Source organism: Mustela nivalis (genome assembly GCF_964662115.1).
Source record: "Mustela nivalis genome assembly, chromosome: 8".
Classification (NCBI taxonomy): domain Eukaryota; kingdom Metazoa; phylum Chordata; class Mammalia; order Carnivora; family Mustelidae; genus Mustela; species Mustela nivalis.
The window spans coordinates 135925022-135949463 of record NC_139027.1 but is presented as its reverse complement, the minus strand read 5'-3'; the positions used below and the strand labels follow the sequence as shown (position 1 = coordinate 135949463).

At 46.5% G+C, this 24442-nt stretch overlaps 1 protein-coding gene and 1 long non-coding RNA gene across 2 annotated transcripts in view; both read left to right on the top strand.

The window, feature by feature from the left end:
- CYP24A1 (cytochrome P450 family 24 subfamily A member 1) overlaps positions 1 to 24442 on the top strand; it is a 344657-nt gene that overhangs the window by 312248 nt on the left and 7967 nt on the right. The window lies entirely within an intron of this gene.
- On the top strand, positions 13758 to 22791 carry LOC309872100. Its single transcript, XR_014315664.1, has 3 exons — positions 13758 to 13909; positions 22292 to 22368; positions 22475 to 22791. It is a non-coding gene; the product is annotated as an uncharacterized lncRNA (long non-coding RNA).

The window sequence follows — 24442 nt, the reverse complement described above, 5'->3', positions numbered from 1 at the left end:
CCCTGCTCATAGCGAGCCTGCTTCTCCCTCTCCCTGTCCCTGTGCCTACTGCTCTGCCTGCTTGTATTCTGTGTGTGTGTGTGTCAAACAAATAAATAAATAAAAATAAAAACAAAAGTCTTTAACCCCCTTTAAAAAAAAAAAACAAACCTGGAAACAAATCCATCAATAGGAGATTGGTTTAATAAATTCAGCTACATCCATTCAATGGGTTACCAAGCAGTCGTTCATAAGAAAAAGGTCGGTCTCCCTTTGCTGATTTGTACTTGACCCCCCAGAAATAATATTTTGTAGAAGGCAAAAACATGACAGAATGTGCTTATTTCAATCCTGTTGATATAACTAACAAGGGCTTTGTTGTGTGTGTGTTTGTTGGACTAAGTTGAGCCTCAGCCTGGTGACTGTTCAGACGCTGGGTTGAGTGGGATCCCTCCTCAGGGTTTGCCTGCCTGGTGACTGGCACTACCGTCCACCCAGGTGAGCAAACCAGAGCTCTCAGAGCCACTGTTGGCATGCCTCCCTCACTCATCAGAAGTGATTCGAACTCCATTCATGTGGCTTTATCTTTAACCCTCAAACCCTAAGCCAAGCTACTGTCATTTCTCCCCTGGGAAACCACATCAGGCTCCTAACTAGTTTCCCTGCAGCCTCCGATCCCTCTGAGCCACCTAACTAGCCTCGCTGCCACCTCTTAACGAGCAGCCTTCAGGTACCTAACTAGTCTCCCTCCTTTCCTGCCGCCCCCATCCTTCCCACTGTGGCCAGAGAGACGTGACCAGTGCCTTTGTCATCTTGCTTAAATTCTTGCCATGCCCCCCAGTTGCTCTTGGGACAAAGACCAAAATTCTACAATAGCTTTTCCATTAGTTTCCTACAGATGCTATAGCACAGCACAGACACACACACATACACACACACAAATAAACCTGGGTGGCTCAGTTGGTGAAGAGGCCAACTCTTGACTTCAGCTTGGGTCATGATCTCAGGGTCATGAGATCGAGCCCCGTTCGACATTCTTGCCTCCTGCCCCTCCCCCCAACTCGCATGCACTCTCTCCTTCAAATAAATAATAAATAAATTTTTTTTTAAAGATTTTATTTATTTATTTGACAGACAGAGATCACAAGTAGGCAGAGAGGCTGAGAGAGGAGGAAGCAGGCTCCCCGCTGAGCAGAGAACCCAATGCAGGGCTCGATCCCAGGACCCTGAAACCATGACCCGAGCCGAAGGCAGAGACTTTAACCCACTGAGCCACCCAGGTGCCCCCATAAATAAACCTTTAAAAAACTGGTTGATTCAGACACAGATAGAAAGACATAAGAAAGGCTGAGGCCCAGTGCCTCCCTCAAGGTGACCCAGATAATCAAGAAGAAGGTGGGACCGAAGTGCCAGGCTTGATCTTGGGGTCATGAGTTCAAGCCTCACATTGAGCATAGAGATTACTTAAAATTTTTTAGAAATAATCCATCAATAAATAAATGGATCGAAGGAGGGCGAGGAGGAGGGGAAGACGAAGAAGGAGAAGAAACAGGTGAGCCTCAGGTGAGACACTCGGGCTCCAAAATCTCCTCACGGCTTCTTAGCTGGGTGCGGCCTCCGTGGACTCATTTCACCTCTCAGAAAGTCTGCACAGCGTCCTCATCTCTGTGAGGAGAAGAGCAGAGCCTCGGGGAACCTCGCATCAAAGGAGCTACTGCAAGGAGAACTCCAGCAAGCCTGCATGAGGCAGCAATCATTCACACACACCATGGGGGCTGTGCGCTTAGGGCGGGTGGCGGCAGCCACAGGTCATTTTCAAATGTTTTCTTTGGCCCAGAGGGTTTTATAAAGTGGGGGAATTCCTTCTTTTAAAATGTGTATTTTTAGCTTCACCCACGGGTCAGAAGTTCTGGCAACCCGAAGGCCATCTCCATGGCCTGAGGCACCAGAGCCAAGAAGCACCCGCCACTCCAGGCGCCCTCCTGAGCGCCACAGGCCCCACTCTTCTCTCTCGCCCTGGGCTTGCTCGCTCTCCATTCAGATCTTGCTCTTGTTGGCAACCGGGTGCGCGGGTCAGGATCGGAGCAAAAACCAGAGACCCTCCGGAAATAGGACAGGTGTCTAAGGGAGGACTTCAAGGGCGAGGATCATTCAGAGAAAGAAATCCAGAGTGGAAAACGCTCGGAGGCTAGCAAAATCCTGGCAACTGTAGCTGTCCCCCAGGGTAGGAGACGCGAAGTCGGGTGTGGTTGCCAGAATCTGAAGCAAGTCATGGAGGGAGAAAGTCCCCGAATCACAGCTGTGACCTTCCGTTCGGGAAGCAGACGACAGGGGGCAGGCAGGGAGCTGCGGAACCAACCCGCCCCACCCCCACCGGACCTCGCTGCCCCCCTAACTTCACTGTCCCCCCCACCCCAGTCTCCTGCAAGGGCCTTCCACCGGCCAAACCCAAGTGGAAACTGGAGCAGGGGAATCTGTCAGTAGAGTCCAGAAAGGGCCACCATAGAGCAGGAAGGACAAGATGGAAGAGTAGATCGAAGGGGAAAAGGAGCAATATTTAATATACCACTGATTTTCAGATTCTTCCTCTTTTTATTTTTGGCTATGAATAACAGATAATATTTTAAAAACCACCCTCTCTGTTATTCCTGTCTTAGATCCCAGTTCCTCTACACCGGCAGAGCCTTTGCAGCCAACAGAGGAGAACCAAACCCCCTGCGTCTCCCCACCGCACCCCCGTCGCATTTCCAACATCCACCCAACACTTTCTTTTTTGTGTGTGTTTAATTGTTTTGCAGGTGGTTGTTGCTCACTGAAGATAGGAACGGTCTTATTCATCTTGGAACTCCCAGAACCTAGCACTCTGTCAGACATATAATAACTTCTAAAAACCCGGAGATTGTGGGTGGATTTCCATGTATTGTTCTGGTAATGGCGGGGAGGCCCAAAAAGTCAGTGGTGGAGAAGAAATGTCATCACTGGTCTCAACTACATCCTTCTTTCACAGAAATGAATGGCCACTCACCAGACCAACAATTAATGGTAACCGAAACAAGGATATTAGACTCTTTGAGGAGGCACTATGTACGCACATATGTATGCATTTATCTGTGGTCTTCCAATCATACTGTATACCATGTCATATTATTCCTGTTTTGCAGAAAAGGAAACAGAGGCATTAAGAGGGTAATTAACCCAGGTCAATACTGGAGGCAGGATTGGCCACCAGATCTGATAGACTCAGTCTTCAGTCAAAAAGCCTGCCTCTTTGGTATCATGCTAAGCAAAGTAAGTCAACCAGAGAAAGACAATGATCGTATGATCTCACTGACATGCGGAATCTGAGAAACAAGGCAGAGGATCATGGGGAAAGAGGAAAAAATGAAACAAAACGAAACCAGGGAGGGAGACAAACCTTAAGAGACTCTTAATCTCAGGAAACAAACTGAGAGCTGCTGGAGGCGAGGGCTGGTGGGAGGGACGGGGCGGCTGTGGGATGGACACTGGGGAGGGTGTGTGCCGTGGTGAGCGCTGTGAATTGTGTAAGACCGATGAATCACAGACCTGCACCCCTGAGACAAACAGTATGTAACATGTTAATTTTAAAAATAATAAAAATAGTGATAGTACTTAAAAAAAAAAAGCTAGAATATTTGGTGACACATAATCAGGATTTTTTTCAGCTTTATTGAGGTATAGACAAATAAAAGTTGTATGTATTTAAGATGTGCAACTGGATTTCCTAAATGTGTACATGGTGAGATGATTATCACAAGTTAATTAACATAATCATTACCTCACATAGTTACTTTTTTCTTTGTGTGAGACAAGAACATAAGATGGGATTTTTTTAAAATTCTACTCTGTTATTGGTAAAGGAAAATGTTTTATAAATGTCTATTTCTTGGAGGACATCAGAAACAAATAAACAAATAAATAAATCCTGACCCTTTATAGTTAATAGCCTTAACTTACTGTTACTTCTAGTATTTGTAAGCTGACTTGTATGTCTGTTATCCCTTTTTTAAAAAAATTTTTTTTTATTTTTCATTTTTTAATTTTCTAAAATATTTTATTTAATTATTTGACAGAAGAGAAAGAGCACACAAGCAGGGGGAGCAGCAGAGGGAGAGGGAGAAGCAGGCTGTCCACTGAGCAGGGACCCTGATGTGGGACTTGATCCCAGGACCCTGGGATCATGACCTGAGCTGAAGGCAGAGGCTTAACGACTGAGCCACCCAGACCCCCTATGCCGGTTATCCTTACCAACATGTAGCCGAAGTTTGGTTATGCAACAAGTAGAGATCTGACTTAACCGGGTGGCTTAAGCTTATAAGGGTTGTTTCCTCTATATAACAAGAAGTCCAGGGGTCAGTTACCATGAGCTTAATTGGCTCAAGGATGTAAAGGGATGAGTTTTCCGGCTTACCTGGCTGGCTCAGTACGTAGAGCATGTGGCTTTTCATCTCAGGGCCATAAGTTCGAGCCCCATACCAGGTGTAGAGATTCCTGAGAGACAGGAAGGAAGGAAGGAAGGAAGGAAGGTGAGAGGAAGGTAGGTAGGTAGGTAGGTAGATAGATGAGGTTTCTGACCTGTTCATGGACTTGCCCTCTAAGTCACAAAATGGCCACTTGAGTTCCAGTGATCATTCCTATGTTCCAAGCAGGAAAAAAGAGAAAAATGGAAGGCAAAATATCACCTACTGGCTAGATGAGGTCTCTTGACAGAGCTTTCCCAGACAGCTCATCTATGTTTTCTGCTTTTACTTCAAGAGTCGCCTTTAAGTGGAAAGAGCGATGAGGACATAGAGACGCATCTCTGGAGGCATTACTGGCCTCCACAGCACGGAGGCTCTGTCCTTAAAGAAGAAGGGGAAATTGATGGTATAGAGGACATTAACATTCTCTGCCACAATCCAAGTATCCGTTTCTATCTCTTCCTATCTATATCTTTATATATTTACGCTTTACTCCAGGGTGTGATGAACAAGGCCCGCGGCCTGCCTTTGTAAATAAAGCTTTATTGGAAAACAGCCACGCTCATTCATGGATCTGTTGTCTATGGCTGCTTTCACACAACAAAGACAGGGTTTAGTAATTCCAACAGAGGCCATCTGCCCCTCCGAGCCTAAAATAGTTAATATCTCGCCCTTTCCAGAAAAAGTTTGCCGATCCCTGTTTTCGTCTCTATCTTTGGAAAAACGCATTGTTCCTCGCTGTGACTCACTGGCTGAGATGAGAATAGGCCCAGATATACGAGGGGAGCCACGAAGCGGTCCGCGGTCATGATGGCAGTGTCCCCTCACCATCCCTGCTGTAGCTCCCATTAACAAAGAGCATTCAAGGAACATCAGAGATTGAAGAGGCATTTCCACTGACATCTGCTGCAAGGTCTGGGCCATTCCATCCTGTCTTCCAGCATCTCTCACGACAAAGGCAATCATTTTCACTAAAGAATAAACATACTTTTCGCCTCCAGATGCCCACAGACGTTCCGGGAGTCTCACACACAGGAACAATCTAAAATTATCCAGCTTTGTATGCTATGGAAATAGCCTCATTCAAAGACAACTTCGTATTTGTTGAGATAATTACAAGTTTGATAAGTGCAAATTATCTGAGGAATAATTTGTGAAGAATTATGCACGAGCCTAGGGTATTGGTTAAAGGATAGTTTATAGCAAATCCATATAGATTGATATAAATCAAAAATATTTATGTGCCTATAGGCACATAAAAATCTGCCTGCCACTTCCATTCAGTTATCCACGCAGGGCCTGTGTATTTTTTGCCAGGGATTTGCAACTGAATAAATCTCATAATTCAAAACGTTTCTCTTCACCAGTTTACCAGCATTGTCGTGGGGCCATACCATAAACACTTTATAGTCCACTCAACTTGTTAGCTCCAAAATTGTGTTTCTTGACCAATTTGAGAGGAAACTCACAATACATCAAATGTTGAGGTCAGACATTTTTAATATCTTATATAACATTATTTTAAATGCTTATTTTTAATTTTTCCCAAAAAACATGATGTAGAGTTCAAATTCTCACAACGTTAATCATACTGCATTTAATTTGACTATATGGATCCCAGAAAAAATACAGGATATAAACATACATCTGAAATGCCTTGGATGGGCTACTTGTCCGTATATCACAAGATTTCTCAAATGTGGCATTTTTGACATGTGGGTCTGGAAAATTCTTTACTCTGGGGATCTGTCCTGCACACTGTAGGATATGCAGCAGCACCCCTTGGCCTCTCCTCGCTAGATGCTAACAGCACTCCCCACTCTGTTGTGACAACCAAATATGTCTCCAGACATTGTCAAGTGTCCCCTGGGAGGCAAAATCACCCCTGGTTGAAAATCACAGCGATGCTATGTTCCAGAGCATTTGTTTTGCACAGAGGTCCAGATTCTCTGCTACTTCCCTGCTGCAAAAACTTGGACGTAATTTAATCTCTGCAGACCTCAGTTTTTTCTGTCTAGAACAGGTCCATAATAACAACTTTATCTCACAAGGTTGTTGTAGAATTAAGGGTGGCAATACACGTAAAGCAATAAATTCTCCAAACACAGTAGGTATTATAATCGCATTATGCTTCTTAATTATCAATAAATCTTTTGGCGGCAGAGTCCCCACTCTGGGTTTTGTAGGATGGACTTGTGAACAGCAGAGACAATTGCCCCCAGCTGGGACTGATTAAAAAAAAACACTCATGAGCTGATGAAATAAAGTCTTTCTTTCCAAGTGGAATGAAAAATTCGATTTCACAAGCCACAGAAAAGATTTTAAGGTTTTTGTTTTGTTTTTTTTTTTAACTAGCAAGCAAAACGAGCCCTCTTCTCCCATTGGCAGGCAGAGGAAAAGGGTCAGGAAGCCGCTTTCTTCCAGGCCAGCTCAGAGGGCAGTAAGGGAAACCCACCACCTCCTAGAATGACCCTGTAGAATGACCACAGAGCGTGCTGATCGTTGCTGATGCCAATGTGGGGCTCTCCTCGTGCCCGGGTGGAATAAATGTGTTGGCTCTTGAAAGAAAGACCCAGGCAGATGGCTACCAGCCCCAATTATCTTCAAGTCATTTCTCAAGTGTGCAAACTATTGGTGCTATTGTCTGCCTCTCTGCTTTCAGGAGGTTATTATCGGCAGATTAGCTATTTGAAGCATGCCCTCTTGCCTCTGTTGTGCTGGAGAAATAAGCCTTGCCTTGAACGTGGCATTTCCAAAACAAAATGCTGGCGCTCGGGAATATGTTTTCTCACCTCTCAAGTCCTGAATGGGAAAAATTTGGCGGAGCTTTGCTTTTCCTGTTCTCGGAGATATATGCACAGCTCCTAGGAATTTATTCTTCAGATGGCCTCCCACGCACGTGAAATAATGTACGGGCTGATTTATTGCAGCACTGTTTGTAAGAGCAGAGGAGTAGAAGATTATCTAAGTGTTCATCCAGGGGAGACCAGCTACATAAATTAATTAAATGGAATACTATGTAGCAATAAAGAAAGAATGAGGAAGTTCTTCACGGGTATGAAGCAATCCCCAAAGTACACTGTGGAATAAAAACAAAACCAAACATGCACAGCGCACATCGCAGATGGCTTGCATATTCTGGAAAGATACATGAGACACTTGTAAGATAACTTTTCTCCAGGGGAGAAAACTGAGTCACTTGAGACAAGGGATGGAAAGAGATTCAACAACTTTTTCCATCTGATGAACTTGGTACCATGGCAAGTGTATATATATATATATATTTTATAAGTAGGGTACTTCAAAGTTTAAATAACGCCCCCCAAAATAAAGTGCACGACTATAAGGTTAACGTATCTTGGAGGAGGATGGGAGACAGTCTAAACTGTACTGTTTTCTCCCCTCCCGACCACCTCCTCCCCAGGATAGTTTTATATAGAAATAATTTGAGGTTTCCAAAAGAGCTGAACACATGGTCCCAAGAGTTTCTGTGTCACCTTTAGCCGAGTTCCTCCATTATTCACGTTACAGAACCACAGTTCATTTATGAAAATGAAGAAATCTGACACTGATACGATGCAATCCTTGTCCTTAAACTAGAGACTTTGCTCCGATTTCACCGGCTTTGCTACCACTGTCCTCATTCTGTCCCACGATCCTACCCAGAGGCCCAGCGCCGGTCCTCGGGGCTCCTTTGTCTCCTCCAATCAGCGACAGTCGAGCGCTCTGGTTTCATGATTGGCTCCATTCTCAGCCAATGGGAAGAGTCGGACCTGCCTGGGTCTGGATGCGGCTGGGACGCTCCGTGGTGTCTGGGCGCAAGACCAGGCAGAACCGAGAGCATCTTCTTGGCGGAGCGCCCGCCTGGATGTTCCGAGCAGGATTTCTGATGACAGCAGCTAAATTTTATGGAGTGCCTTCTACTTGCAAAGCACTATGCTAAGCATTATTGGAACACCCCAACAGCCCCATGTGGCCAGAGATTACGTTAACTCCATATTATGGATGAAAGTACTGAGGCTTACATGAGGCGCCTGGGTGGCTCTGTCCATTGAGCAACTGACTCTTGGTTTCGGCTCAGGTCATGGTTTCAGGGTCCTGGGATGAAACTCTGCATCGGGCTCTGGGCTCAGTGCAGAATCTGCTGGAGATAATCTTCCTCTACCTCTCCTTCTGCTCCCCTGCTCTCTCTTTCTCTCTCTGCAATGAATAAAGAGGGGCGCCTGGGTGGCTCAGTCGGTTAAGCGTCTGCCTTAGGCTCAGGTCATGATCCCTGGACTCAAGTCCTGTATTGGACTCCCTATTCAGCACCGAGCCTGCTTCTCCTTCTCTCTCTCTCTCTCTCTGCCTGCCACTCCCCCTGCTTGTGCGCTTGCTCTGTCTCTCTCTCGTGTCAAATAAATAAATGAAGTCTTTTTAAAAATAAAATAAAATGAATAAATAAAATATTTTAAAATATATACTAAAAAAGGAAGAGGAGGAGGGGGAGAAGAAGAAGAAGAAGAAGAAGAAGAAGAAGAAGAAGAAGAAGAAGAAGAAGAAGAAGAAATAATAATAGAAATAATAATACTGAGGATTCCAGAAGCTAAGCTGCTTGCCCAAAGTCACAACCGCTTAGCGGCAACACTGAGTTTAGCCTGAAGCAGGCCAGATCCAGATTCTTTTACTTCAAGCTCTGTATTCCGCTGATTTCTTCTCCCCCCTCCAGAATCCTGTCATTTGTGTGAAAACCAAGGCCCAGAGAGGGAACATGATACATCCAACTCACAGTTCATGAGCACTTGTGTTGAAACAAGGGCTTCTGGCTCCTTCTTCGTTGTCTACTCACAAGAGTATAATGTGGAAATACGGCAAGTTACTTTCTCTCTCAGGTTCAGTTTCCGCATTCAGTGGGAATAACACAACCCAACGCAAGCTTTGAAACTCACTTGAGGTCACAGAATCTAGCAGAGGCTCCATCTACAAAAGATTTTGTCTTGTCTGCTTGCTTTTTTGTTTATTGGATATAAACCTCTGTTTCCCTGTGGTTAGACGTGAAGAAGGTGGCCGAGGGGGGAAAGCCAGAGAGAAGCGTGACACAGGGCGAGACCCAACGGGTCTAGCTAAGCAGCAGGACCCATTTCTTTTTATTTTCCAATCATTTACAGGCACGGAATACTAGAAAAAGGAAACAAAAAAGCAGAGACATACAAAGCGCTCGTCCAACATTTTTCTTGGATTCCAAAGACATACAGCCAATTCATCAAATTCAGCAGACCGGCCCTGTCTACGGACCACACAGAAGGCGGTTCTGGTTCTAAGAAAATGCTGGAGCTCTGTGTGGGGGCCATTTTGCACACTGCTCTGTCCCATAAAGTGGCTCATGTGAGCACGGATAGCAGAGAGATCTGGGGACACAGACTCCACAGCCCACGGGGCAGCCAGCGCAGGAGAGAAGTGAAGCCCCTGAGAGGCAGGGACAATCATTTCGCACATTTTAGAGAGGAGGAAACCGAAGCCCAGGGAGATCAGGGAGCAGGTCCAAAGCTTTGAAACAATGGAGAGCCCCTACCAGTAACCTACCAGGCTGCCTTGTGATGAGCGACTAGGCTTCTGGAGAGTTCCATGACAGCCTCAGGCGGGTGGGGGGCAAGTTTGGCCAAGGAAGTTTTTGCCAGGCTCAGATGGGATGAGGGGCACGGGGAGGCGGGAACCAACGGGAAGTGCATTTGATGGGGGAGGAGAGGTCTGGCGAGGGAGGGGTACCAATGGCTCCAAGTGGCCTCTGAGGAAATGAACCTCCACATGCCGCTCAAGGAAGCTTATCTCTGCTCAGGGGACAGAGACCGGGTCTCCGGAGGGGCGGGAGGAGGAGGGAAGGGAAAGTCAAGTGAGCAAGGGTGACCTTGGCAATGTGGGATAAGGAAAGGAGGAAGAAGCAGGAATAGCAGTGTCTGAGCCAAGCAGAAGGCCTAAGCCGTGTTCAAGACTGCAAGGATTTGCCTCGTGAACCTCCTGCCCCTGCTCCTGAGAAGTTGCCTTCGGAGCCCACAGGTCTTGCCAGCCCCCATTCCGTCACCAGCAGCCGCGAGGGCAGGGTCTCCCGTCTGAGCGGGAACCCTGGGCTTTCCGGAGCTCGGTCACTCGCACACAGCGGCCGCCCTGGGAGCACCGGCGCAAACTCGCAGGGATGTGGTTCGGAGGGAGTCCCCGGTGGTGGTGCCGTGTTCGAGTCCTTGCTCGCTCACCCACACCCCTGAGCCGGCTGGTGGGACCCCTCTGCTATCTTTCAAACCACCATGTGGGGAAGGCGTGGGAGCCGAGGGCATCACTGCCTATCCTGTTCACCTACAGCAGGATCGGGGCAGAGGGGTGCTCAGGAAATCTTGTTGAGTGAATGAATGAATGAAATCCAGAAATCAGGGGCGCCTGGGTGGCTCAGAGGGTTAAGCCTCTGCCTTCGGCTCGGGTCATGATCTCAGGGTCCTGGGATCGAGTCCCGCATCAGGCTCTCTGCTCAGCGGTGAGCCTGCTTCCCCCCTCTCTCTCTGCCTGCCTCTCTGCCTACTTGTGATCTCTGTCTGTCAAATAAATAAAATCTTAAAAAAAAAAAAAAAGAAAAGAAAAGAAATCCAGAAATCACAGCCGAAGCCCAGGGATCCGTGTGGGTTAACCAACAAGCACCCGGTGGAAGTGGCTTCGGGGAACCTCTGCTGGGACAAGAGTCGCGGCAGAAGTCCTGGCCTGGAATCCAGTCCCTAAATTGAAATGAAGGGGTGGGCGCGCCAGAGTAAAGGAGCATTTACAGACGACTCAGGCCAGACCCACCAGTGGGCACCGCTTCTCAGTCTCAGCCCTACTGACATTCGAGGCTGGGCTGTCCTTCGTTGTGGAGCTGCCTTGTGCACCGTGGGAGGGTCAGCACTGTCCCTGTCCTTTACTCACTAGAGGCCATTAGCAGCCCTCCCTTGAGCTGGGACAACCAGACTATCTCCAGACACCTCCACGTGCCCCAAGGGAGAGAGAAACCCCTGCTTTGAGATCAACTGCCTTATCTCCCACCGCGAGGACCCCAGTTTCCATGATTTCTGCAGATGGATCCGGGAGCCGAAAACGTCAGAGTGGAGCTGGGACTCCAGCAATTCCCTGCAAAGAGCCTTCCAGAATGAGTTCTGCGGATTTCGAGCTCATCGGTGTCCTCCCCTTGTTCATGCCACTCGTTTTTGCTGTGATTTGTTGTCACTCCGATTGCTTGATTCTAGAAATGAGGACGCTGAAGGCCCAGGGGAGTTTAGGAACTTGTCCAAGTTTACACAGCTAGTTGGGGAGCAAGTGGATAGCTAATTTCTAACATGCACATACTAGTAGGAAACCAAATAATAGGTCTGTGAGTTGGAAAAGGGCATTCATTTTTGTCCCCTTCGACCTCAGACAAAGTGAGAGGTTGGGGGCACCTGGTAGCTCAGTTGCTAAGCGTCTGCCTTAGACTCAGGTCATGGCCCTAAGGTCCTGGGATCCAGCCCCACATCAGGCTCTCTGCTCTGTGGAAAGCCTGCTTCTCCCTCTCCCACTCCTCCTGCTTGTGTTCCCTCTCTTGCTGTGTTTCTCTTTGTCAAATAAATAAATAAGATCTTAAAAAAAAAAAAAAAAAAGTGAGAGGCTGAGTGTTGTGCCCAGGGGGAAGGGTCCGGGGGGCACTTCCCATTTCCAGCCTGCTCCCTGGGGCTTTCTGCTTTGCTAAATGCTGAAGGAGGCAGGGCTGTCCCTCTGCCACCACAGCTGGTCTAGACATAAGTGGGGATCTTTGAGGCACCACAAGAAGAGGAAAGAAAAGAGAGAAAGATGGAGAAAGAAAAGTTCTCCCAACGAACCCATCTGGCAGGCAGCAGCAGTCCGCTGAGCCAGTGGGCACCACGAGACCATGTTTTTGCATAAAACAACTTGAAGCAAACAGAGGAGGTGGGTTTGTTTTGAAAGGAGACTGTCGCGTGTCCTGTGCTGTCCTCACTGAAGCCTGACTCACCTTCGTTAGCAGGTGTGAGTCAGAACTTGCTCCAGACCTGGGGCATCAAGGCCATCCATGTGTCAGATCGAGTCTAGGAAGGGCGAGGTGATTCAGTGATTCTCCACCTGGGTTGTTCAAAATGTCCAGCAACTCAAAAGCTCAGCTCAGGCCTCTGGCTACAGATGTACCTACACTGGTGTTTGTCCAGAAGACTCGGGGATAAGGCTGCTGGCTTTTGTAACTGTCTTACAGCTATGTTTCTTAAACTAGGTTGGGGCTCCAGCTGTGGTCCAGGTGCAGTGGTATTAGACAGGCAGAGGTAAGGCAGACACTTGTCACTAAGTCATTCAACACGTCTTTATTGAGCACCTACTGTAGGCCAGACACTCTTCTAAGAGCTGGAATAGAGCCAAGGCCCATTCGGGCTGTCCTGAAATTTACATAGCAGTCCCTGGAGACAGTTAATCAACAAATCATTATCTAAGAAATCAGCTGGCGAGAACTTCTATGAGAAATAGAAAAGCAAGGAGTGGGCTGGAAAGAGTGGCAGCAGGAGTGGCGGGCTCTTTTAAAGAGGGGGCACCAGGGAAGACCTCTAGGAGGAAGGAGGAGGTTTGAAGTTGTCCCAGAACCTATACTAACAATATTGGGGTGAGAATAGAGCCCACTTTCGAAGGGGGAAGTGGTTCGAACAGATGCATCCACACCCATGTTCACAGCAGCACTCCTTGGGCCAGCTAACGGTGTGAACTGCCCAGAGGTCCATCAACAGATAAGTGTATAACAAAATGGGGTGGAAACATGCAATGGAATACTATGCAGCCCCAAAAAAGGAATGAAATTCAGACACAGGCTATAGTATGGATGGACCTCAAAGACATTAAGTTAAAGGAAATAAGCCAGAATAAGCCAGGCATAAAAGGATAAATAGATCGTATATGATCCCACTTACACAAGGTACCTAGATTAGTCAAATTCTTAGAGACCGAGAACAGAATGGTGATTGCCAAGGGCTGGAGGGAGGGGCGTCAGGGGTTGGGGAGAGCGGGGAGTCATGCTTAATGCGGACAGATGACAAAGCTTTGGAGACGGCTGGTCCTGATGGTGGCACAAAGGGAATGTATTTAATGTCACTGAACGATACACTTACTATGGCTAAAACAGGAAGCTTTAGGTTATGTATATTTGCCACAATTTTTTAAATTAGCTGGAAACAAAAAGAGGAGGAGGAGGAGGGGACTGGAGAAAGGAAGGCAGAGCTGGGAACATTTAGGAAGTGAAGCTTACTTTGGACCAGTCAGCTGTGAAGTCTTTTACATACATTATCTCATCTAATCTTTACAGATTAATTCATTGATCTGTATTAATTAATTAATTAGATTAATTCGCGAATCCATCACATTAAATAGGATCCCGGTTTCCCGATGAACAAACCATCGCTCAGACCCATCAAGTGCCTCTCTCAGTGGTGAGTGACTAGGCTGTGATTCAGCCACACTCCTTGCTCTCTACCCACACTACCAGCCTCCCACCTTAACCCACAGCACAGAGCCCTGTGCTTGCTAAAACCTTCACTTCTCGGGGCTCCTGGGTGGCTCAGTGGGTTAAAGTCTCTGCCTTCGGCTCAGGTCATGATTCCAGGGTCCTGGGATCGAGCCCCACATCAGGCTTTCTGCTCAGCAGGGAGCCTGCTTCCCCCTCTCTCTCTGCCTGCCTCTCTGCCTGCTTGTGATCTCTGTCTGTCAAATAAAAAAATAATAATAATTTAAAAAAAAAATAAAAAAACCTTCACTTCTCTGCAAAGTTCAACAGCACCATCGCTAAGCCAAGCCATAATGGCAGTGGGTTTAAAGTGGACCCCGTTGTGCAGGATGGATTCTTGAAAAAGAGGCGTCCATCCCAATCTTGAAAGCCCAGGGGTATCACTAACTTAGAAAAGTCATCCATCTCCCTCACTCCACAAACAAAGCCGGGTGCTTTTCTGGGCGCTGGGGAGGGTTAAGGAGACAAAAAACCAGTTCTTGGATGCAGAGCCTGATCTAACAGAAGACAGAGAGAAATCAATAGCACCAAATCTGCGTGGAAACCACGACTGAAATGTCACATGGTGATTCGCACAGGATGCTAAGGGAGCTCAGAAGATCCTAGAGAAGGGATTTCTTTTTTCTTTTTTTGTCCTCAGAAATTAGGAAGCTTTTCCTCCCTAGAAAATAGAGTCATCCTGGAACGTAAGTTAGGAGAATTAACCAGAACCTTAGCTGGCGATTTCTGACATACTTTCACTTTCCACCCACCTTCCTTCCCACTGGTCAGTTTCCTGGGAAACATCCACATTTCCAGAACCAAAACACCAATAACATGTCATTAGAATGACATCAACATGACAAGAACATTTTGTTAAAATAACTCTAAGGCCTAAAGCACATGGGACAATTATTTTTAAACAGCATTAGCTCCACAAAAGGGAGGCACTAATGAGAGGCATTTTTTTTTTAATACAAAAAAATATTTGATTTCTCAGAATGCTTATCCTCTGGATCAGAACAGTGGTTGAGGTTTAATATTAACTTTGGAACAATCTAAGTAAATTCTGTTCCTCGGAAAGGATTAACAGAGCCTCTGGGATTTTGTACGGAGACAGAATAAAGATATAGTGAAACCCCAGTTTTGTTTTGTTTTGTTTTTTTAAGATTTTATTTATTGGGGTGCCTGGGTGGCTCAGTGGGTTAAAGCCTCTGCCTTCGGCTCAGGTCATGATCCCAGGGTCCTGGGATCGAGCCCCGCATCAGGCTTTCTGCTCAGCAGGGAGCCTGCTTCCTCCTCTCTCTCTGCCTGCTTCTCTGCCTACTTGTGATCTCCCTCTGTCAAAATAAATAAATAAAACTTAAAAAAAAAAAAAGGATATAGTGAAACCCCAGTTTTGTTTTGTTGGTTTTTTTTTAAGATTTTATTTATTGGGGTGCCTGGGTGGCTCAGTGGGTCAAAGCCTCTGCCTTCGGCTCAGGTCATGGTCTCGGGGTCCTGGGATCGAGCTCCACATCGGGCTCTCTGCTCAGCAGAGAGCCTGCATCCTCCCTTCTCTCTCTCTCCCTCTCTGCCTCTTTGTGATGTATCTGTCAAATAAATAAATAAAAACTTTATTTGACAGAGATCATAATTTTTTTAAGGATTTTATTTATTTATTTGATAGATCACAAGGGGGCAGAGAGGCAGGCAGAGATAGGTGGAGTGCATGGTGGGTGCATTCCAACTCGGAAACAGGCAAACGAGCCCCCCCACTCCGCCCTCCCGAACCCACTGAGCCCTCTACCAGTCTGCCACTGGGCTGATAGCTCTAAATTGTATTAGAAAGTTTCTGCTATCCCCAAGACACTGAAATAGACTTGCTTCTGCTCACAGGAACTGCACCTCTGTGGTTAGAAATGATGTTACTGTAATTTATGATAGAAGGCGGAGCCCTTCTCCGTGGTTTAAAAATACACTGATGCGACCTTTAGTGGCCCCACATGTGGGTTATCAAAGCTTGCTTGGGAAGGGGAATTTGTAAAAGAGGCAACTTCTAGTTCTGGCAAGAAACCCTATCTGGGCTCCCAGGAAGGGATTAAATATCACGCAAGCGCGTTCTTGCTGCAGACTGATTCAACCAGTAGGAAAGTCTGGCTGGAACTGAAAGGTTTAGAGAAAAATAAGAAATTGCTTCTCAGAACTCATCTAGGGGAGCTTTCGAAGACCATACATACAGCAGTGTGCCCAATGTAGAGACAGGCTGGATTTTTTTCTTCTTCTTCTTCAGGGGAATTGTGTTTACCACATGTTCTGGACCCATGGATTTGAAAGTGTATTCGTCCTATCGGCACATAGAATATTTAAGATTCCTGAAATATTTCAACTTGCCTAAAGAATTTTATCCTCAATTGATTATACCTTGGTGACTGAGTTTCAGTCTTAGAAAAGTCACATACGGGCAGCGAAATCAAATGTTGCAGATTTAAGATAATTAGCACCTTGCCTACTTACAAAGTGATGTCGCATGGGGGAAATTGACTTACTCACTGTGATCTGGCCAGGAAGTTTGAAAATTCAAGGGAACACACCTTTGAGAAGAAGAAATGCATTAATACAGTTTGCCTCATACTGGTCTAGCGTGTGATTGTGTATGGTCACTCATGTGTGTCCTCACATGGTAAAACCAAGGTATGTTCAGAAAGAGAGCTTATTTTGGCTTGAGGATCGAGCATGGTTTTCAAATACAGTTTCAAGTTCTAGAGAAACTGTATTTTATCAGGACTTCTGAAGAAAAGGCTTGCCTTAAAAGAAAACCCCAAGCTATATTTTTCTAAGTCTCTCTTTCTGAATGTGAACCAGCAGAATTAGAGATGGAATGCTTGATAGGAAGGGGAAGAACATAATCAGTGCAAAACACCTCCCCTGAGCCGGGCTCTGGGGTTTAGGTGTGGTTTGGCTTTTTTTTGTTGGTTTTTTTTTTTTTTTTTATTCTTTTGTCTACTACTTCTCCTCCTTTCTGGAAATATTCTGTTTAAAATTTAATCAGGGGGGTTCCTCAAAAAGTTAAACATAGAATTACCATATGACCAGCAATTCTATTCCTAGCTGGAACCCAAAAGAACTGAAAGCAAGCACTCACACAGAAACTCGTACACCCTTGTGTGTTAGAGCATTACTCACAATATCAGAAAGTAAATGGGACCTGGAACACGGAAAAAATAAAATTAAATTTAAAAAATTAAAATAAAATGCATTTTAGAAAAAGAAAAAATGGAGAAGAAAGAAAGTAAATGCGCCTGGGTGGCTCAGTTGGTTAATTGTCTGACTCCTGCTCTCAGCTCAGGTCTTGATCTCAGAGTCGGGAGTTCAAGCAAGCCCTGCACTGGGCTCCATGCTGGGTATGGAGCTTATTTGAAAAAGAGGGAGGAGGGGAGAGAGAAGGAGGGGGAAGTGGGGAGGTAAAAAGACCTAAGTTTCCATCCACAGAGGAATATACAGACAAAATGCGGCGTGTGCATACAATGGAATACTAGTCAGCCTTAAAAAGGAATGAAGTTTGGGGCGCCTGGGTGGCTCAGTGGGTTAAAGGCTCTGCCTTCGGCTCAGATCATGATCCTAAGGTCCTGGGGTCGAGCCCCCCATCATGCTCCCTGCTCAGCAGGGAGCCTGCTTCCTCCTCTCTCTGCCTGCCTCTCTGCCTACTTGTGAACTCTGTCTGTCAAATAAATAAATAAAATCTTTAAATAAATAAATAAATAAAGGAATGAGGTTCTCCCATGAGCTACAACACGGATCAACATTAAGCTAAGTAAAAGAAACCAGACAAATATGGTGTGATTCCACTTACTGGAATGTAGCTAGAGTAGTCAAATTCATAGAAACAGAAAGTAGCTGCACGAATGGGGAATTATTGCTTAATGGGAACAGTTTCTCTTGAGGGTAATGAAAAATTCTGGAAATAGGGGTGATGGTTGCACAACATTGTTAATGTAATTAATGTAACTGAATTGTACACTCAGAAATGGTTAAAGAGGGGCGCCTGGGGGACTCAATTGGTTAAGCGTCTGCCTTCAACTCGGGTCATGACCCCGGGGTTCTAGGATGGATCCCCCCGTCGGGCTCCCTGCTCGGCGGGGAGTCTGCTTCTCCCTCGCCCTCTGTGGCCTCTCCTTGTGCTCTCTAACTCATGTGCTCCTCTCTCTCTCAAATAAATAAATAAAATCTTTTTTTAAAAAATGGTTAAAGTGACTAACCTCATGTTAGGTATATTTTATCATAATAAAATCCATTTTCTTAAAAAGACACTATAAAAAAAATCGAATCTGCTACAGTTCTGTGTAAAAACACAGGTGAAGCCCTAAGATTGACACACTGCCTGGTGCTTCCACTCACTGAGGGTTCTGTGAATCTCAAACTTCTACTAAAATCTGGATATTTACTGTCTGGTCCCCTATCCACAGACATGCTCTTTAGTCAAGAAAGCAAGCCCAGGGGCGCCTGGGTGGCTCAGTCAGAAGGGTATATGACTCTTGATCTCAGGGTAGTGGGTACAGAGATTGCTTACTTAAAGAAAGAAAGAAAAAAAGAAAAGAAAAGAAAGCAAGCCCAAGGAATCTGACTCCTACAACTTGGATTGAACATGTTGACTCACATCTGCTTTGCAAGCCACGGCCCTAGGGAACTCCCAGGAAAGCAGGTCCCACTGGGCGTGCAGTGGGGGGAGGTAGGAGGATGGGGAACATGTTGACGAGGCCGCAAGTGCACAGCAGTGAGGCAGGTAGGGGTCATGGTCAAGAGCCTGGGCTCTGGGCCAGACTGCCTGACTTTGTGATCTCAAACAAGTGTCTTAACCTCTCTGGGCCTCCCTTTCCTTCTCTATCAAAAGGAGATAAGCAATGGCCACCAGCTCCCAGAGCTGTTTGGAAGGTCCAATGAGTCAGTCCGGGGACATTGCCTGGCACACAGTCAAGATTAGCTTTTTGGTAAAATATCCTAATCATAGCTTTGCTTTTAGCTCAGAATGATTCTGTGGTGACTTACATAATACACTGCTATGAATATAGTGGGATGTTGATAATATGACATATTATATATAAGAATATGCGGGAAATGACTCCGCCCTGAAAAAGGAATAAACTGTTGATACACGCAACAACTGGGGTCAATCTCAAGAACATTCTCTTGAGTCAAAAAAAAAAAAAAGCCAACCTGACACGGTCACACTCCCTGTGTGTGTTCCCATGTATGTGACCTTCTCAAAATGACAAGATTATAAAGACAGAGAAGAGGTCAGTGGTTGCTGGGGGTTAGCGTGATGATGAGTGGGTCTAACTGACAGCATGAGGGTAGGAAAGCATGAGATCTTCCTGGGGATGGAACAGTGCCAGCCTCAACCGTGGTGGTGGTCATACACGTAGCGGAGTAGGCACAGACCTCCGCACACACTTACGAAGCCTCTCTCAATTGCCAGGTTGTGATACGGTCCTCTAGTTAAGGAAGATGTCACCAAAGGGAAAAGGGATGAAGAGTCCGTGGGAGCTCACTCCGCTATCTTTGCAACTTCCCATGATACTATAATAACTTCAAAATAAAAAGTTTTGAAAAATCAATAATATGCATGTAATAAGAACAATTCAATAGGTATTGAGTCCCTTAGAAGGAGGACTGAAGGGGCGCCTGGGTGGCTCAGTCACTGAAGCATCTGCCTTCGGCTCAGGTCATGATCCCAGGGTCCAGGGATAAAGCCTGGTATTAGGCTCCCTGCTCTGCAGGAAGCCTGCTTCTCTGTCTCCCTTTTCCCCTGTTGGTGTTCCCTCTCTCGCTGTGTCTCTCTCTGTCATATAAATAAGTAAAATCTTAAAAAAAAAAAAAAAAGAGGACTAGAAGACTTAGAGTTGCATCTACGGCCATACCACCCTGAACGCGCCCGATCTCGTCTGATCTCGGAAGCTAAGCAGGGTCGGGCCTGGTTAGTACTTGGATGGGAGAGGACTTAGAGTTGCTTTTTTTTTTGTTTAAGATTTTCTTTAAAAAAAAAGAAAGAAAGAAAGAAAGAAAAAAACTTTTTTTAAAGTAAGCTCTACACCAGACAAGGGTCTTGAACTCACGACCCCAAGATCAAGAGTCACACACTCTATGGACTGAGTCATCTAGGCACGCCAAAGGTTGCATTTATTTATTTATTTATTCATTCATTCATTTATTCATTTTAAAGATTTTATTTCTTTATATCACAGGCAGAGATAGCCAGAAAGCACAAGTGGGGGCAGGGATGGTAGGAAATACCAGAGAGAGGGAGAAGTAGATTCCCCACCGGGCAAAGAGTTCAATGCAAGGCTTGATCCCAGGACCCCAGGATCATGAACGAAACCGAAGGCAGACAGTTAACCGACTAAGCCATCCAGGCCCCCCCACCAGGATTGCATTTAAATGAATACATCTTCAGCATTTGAGATTTCTAGGAATGGAGCCATAAAGAGGAAAAATCTGGAAGGAAACAGAACAAATTCAAGAGCAGGAGTAAAGGCAGTGGAAGGGCAGGAAGAGACTTTATTTTTCAGACCCTAAGTTCTGAAAGATACTTTCTGGGAGATTTTTAAAATTGGGGTCATAATGGGCACATCGTCTGAAAAGCCATTTCTATGGGTGCAGATACGCTCCCTCTGCGCATTTCTTATGGGGATTCTCAATCACAGTCGGAAAAGAGGGAAGGAAAATTTATCACGCAGCTACTGGGCAGTTGCATGCACTATGTCCTTTAATTATTCCCATTTTATACATAAGAAAACTGAGGCATGGGGCGCTTGCTTTATTGCACAGAGTCAAGTGGGAAGTCAGGTGCTTCTTTGCATTGGAAGCCCGGTTTCTTGCTACACCCTCCTTCTCACCCACATCCGTGACCCCAGTGGCTGCTATCATAGTCTTCATAATAGGCCTGGAATTCTATAATTTAAGAAGCCTGGTCCTCCAAACTTTTTTTTTTTAAGATTTTATTTATTTATTTGACAGATCACAAGTAGGCAGAGAGACAGGCAGAGAGAGAGGAGAAAGCAGGTTCCCCGCCGAGCAGAGAGCCCAGTGAGGGGCTCGATCCCAGGAACCTGAGATCATGACCCAAGCTGAAGGCAGCGGCTTTAACCCACTGAGCCACCCAGGAGCCCCTTGGTCCTCCAAACTTAAGTGTGTATAAAAACTCCCCCCGGGGGAAATGCAGAGTCTTGGGCCACATCCCAGTAAACGCTCCGTTAGCCAGCTGGGGTTGGGGGGCTGGCAGGACAGGCACGATTTGCAGTAGGTGCCTTGGGTATGCAGATGTTCGTGCTTAGTCTGCCCTTGAAGACCACCGGCCAGACTCTCAGGACACTACCGTCAGAATGTTCTGGAATTCCCAAGCACTGGGGGCAACCTGTTAAGGTGACCAACCATCCCAGCTCACTCAGGATGGAGGGGTTTTCCAGGACGTGAAAATTTTAATGCCCAAACTGGGAAAGTCCTGGACGCGTTGGAACCAGATGGTCACCCCCTGAGTTCAGGATGTGACTGACCGTCCAGGGTTGCTCCTTTATGTGCAGAAACATCAGTGGCCCTTCGGGGTGTCCTCTGAGTATGTCCCCGGTGAGGCTGGCTGAACAGAACAAAGTCCCACTCCAGGACCCCGACCTCAGCATTCATGTCACATAGTAGGGCTGGTGGAAGGGGCCACCTAGGGCCAAATCATGGGCATTTTCTGTCAGACAAAGAGGAATGGTCAGCATCTGAGAGCCCTTATACGTCAAGCTTGGGATTGTGGGTTCGAGACCCATGTTGGGTATAGAGGTTATTTAAAAACTAAAAATCTTAAGAATCTAAAGAGGCAGGGAAGGGGGAAGCGGAGGAGAAGGGCGGGAAGGGAAGAAAACCAGGCTCTGGAATGGAGCGCGATCCAGATCCCAGGGTCAGTTCTTCTGCCCCTTGAGAACGGTCAGGTGTGGACACATTATTTAGCCTTTTTATGTTGTTGTTTAATTATTTATTTTAGAGAGAGAGAGCGAGAGAGAGCGCGCGTGCACGAGCGGGGGAGGGGCAGAGGCCGACAAGCGCCCTCCCCACCGAGAGGGAAGCCCTAGGTGAGGCTCCACTCCAGGACCCTGAGATCGCGGCCCCCACCGGAATCAGGGGCCCGAGGCTTAACCGACTGAGCCACCCGGGCGCCCCGTATTTAACCTTTTTTTGACCTTCAACTTCTCATCTGTAAAATGGTCCCACCGCTCCCTTCCTGTCCCCCCACCACAACGAGTTTTTGTTTCTATGTTATCAATTTTTACATTTGACTTTACCCATTCCTGTCTTTTATTCTTTTTGAAAGGTATTTGATTAGGCCTCCAGTTCAGAAGACTGCCTCTGGCCGAGACGTTCACAGGAAATGAGGGAGAAGGCAGCAGGGTAGGGAGATTCGCACCCATGAAGCAAGGGTGCGGCTAGTCAGGGGCCGTGGGGTGCCTGTTACCTGCCGGGCGGTGTACTAAAAATTTTACTTCTACCATTTCAGTTGACCCTGCAGCACCTCTAGGAGGCAGATACAAGGACTACCCGTATTTCAGGTGAACTCTCCCATTAAAGAAAAAGTCAAAATGGAAATTAGGGTCCAGCTGCAACTGAACAATGGAACAGAGCTGTCTACAGGCAAACCCGTGGGATGAGGACAAAGCAGCATGGGGAGGGAAAGGCACAGCTTTAAGACGCCTTTAGTAGGAAATAAAGTAAAATTTTAAAAGATTGGTAATAGATACCTTAATTCAAAAAATTTGGAAAGAGGGCGCCTGGGTGACTCAGTGGGTTAAGCCTCTGCCTTCGGCTCAGGTCATGATCTCAATCAGGGTCCTCGGATAGAGTCCCGCATCGGGCTCTCTGCTGGATAGGGAGCCTGCTTCCTCCTCCTCTCTCTCTCTCTCTCTCTGCCTCTCTGCCTACCTGTGATCTCTGTCTGTCAAATAAATAAATAAAATCCTTAAAAAAAAAATTTGGAAAGAGTAACGAAATAATTTCAAAAAGAATGAAAGACAGGAATGGATGAAGTCAAATGTAAAAATTGATAAAATAGAAACAGAAATGGGAGGGGAAGGGCGCATGGGCAGACAGGGTAGGATTTGATCATTTCGGGGGGCGGGGGGGGGTGGCTCCTGATGCCCAAGCCTGGGCCTGCGTGATCTTCAAGTGTCTGTCTCACCGACCCGGCGACAAGCTGCTGAATGGAGGCCTCGCTCTCACACTCGCCCCTGCGTTGCTGAGTTCCAGGCATATCACGCATGGGGTGCAACCTGAGGCGGCATGGGACAGAGACCCCACCTCTCCTGTCTGCCTCCCTGCGTGCTTTCACTTCTCTCTTCCTAGACTGGCCACGGTCTGCAGAAAATACAGGTGTCCATGGCTCCCCGGCTGACATATTTCAGCACCACTGTGGAGACCAGATCCCTTGGGATCTTAGGTCCAGAGTCTCAGGGGAGAGTTGGACTAGCCCTGTCTGAGTCGAGTCTTGCCCCTGCTCCGTGGACAGTAGCTGGGGGAGCTTGGTCCCCGGGTCCAAGCACGTGGCTGGGACCCACTCCGTGCAAGGACATGCGGAGAGGACAGTTTGAGGGTCACTGTGAGCTGGTGGCATTCCGAAACGCATCCCTAACCTTGGGCTTTGCAAACTTCCGTCATTTGCAAGCTGCATTCATCCTTAGTCCTTACTGCCTGAGTACCCATCACAGCCCTGCCCCTTCCTGGCTGTATGACCCTGAGCAAGTTGCTTAGCCTCCCTGTGCACCGTCTCCTCAGTAGTGAACGAAATTCATCGGTGTTAAAAAAAAAACTTAAAACTGTGATTGTCGTACAGTAAAGAGATTGGGGGGGGGGAACTTGGTTATTATTCTGCCAAGAGCCTTTACTTTTTTTTAATTTTTTATTTTATTATTATTATTTTTTAAGATATTATTTATTTTTTTGACAGACAGAGATCACAAGTAGGCAGAGAGGCAGGCAGAGAGAGAGGAGGAAGCAGGCTCCCTGCTGAGTAGAGAGCCCTATGTGGGGCTCGATCCCAGGACTCTGGGATCATGACCCAAGCCGAAGGCAGAGGCTTAACCCACTGAGCCACCCAGGCGTTCCCCCACTTTTTTTTTTTTTTGAAGATTTTATTTATTTATTTGAGAAAGGGAAATCAGCAGAGGCAGAGGGAGAACCCAGGACCCTGGGATCATGACCTGAGCCAAAGGTAAACACTTAACTGGCTGAGCCACCAAAGTGCCCTGAGCTTTTACTGTTTTTTAAATTCCTGGGCACCTGAGTGGCTCAGTGTGTTAAAGACTCTGCCTTCAGCTCGGTTTGTGATCTTGGGGTCCTGGGATCAAGCCCCACAGCAGGCTCTCTGCTCCCCCTTTCTCTCTGCCTGCCTCTCTGCCTGCTTGTGATCTCTTTCTCTCTGTCAAATAAATAAATAACCTTTTAAAAAATAAATAAATTCCTTTATGGACCA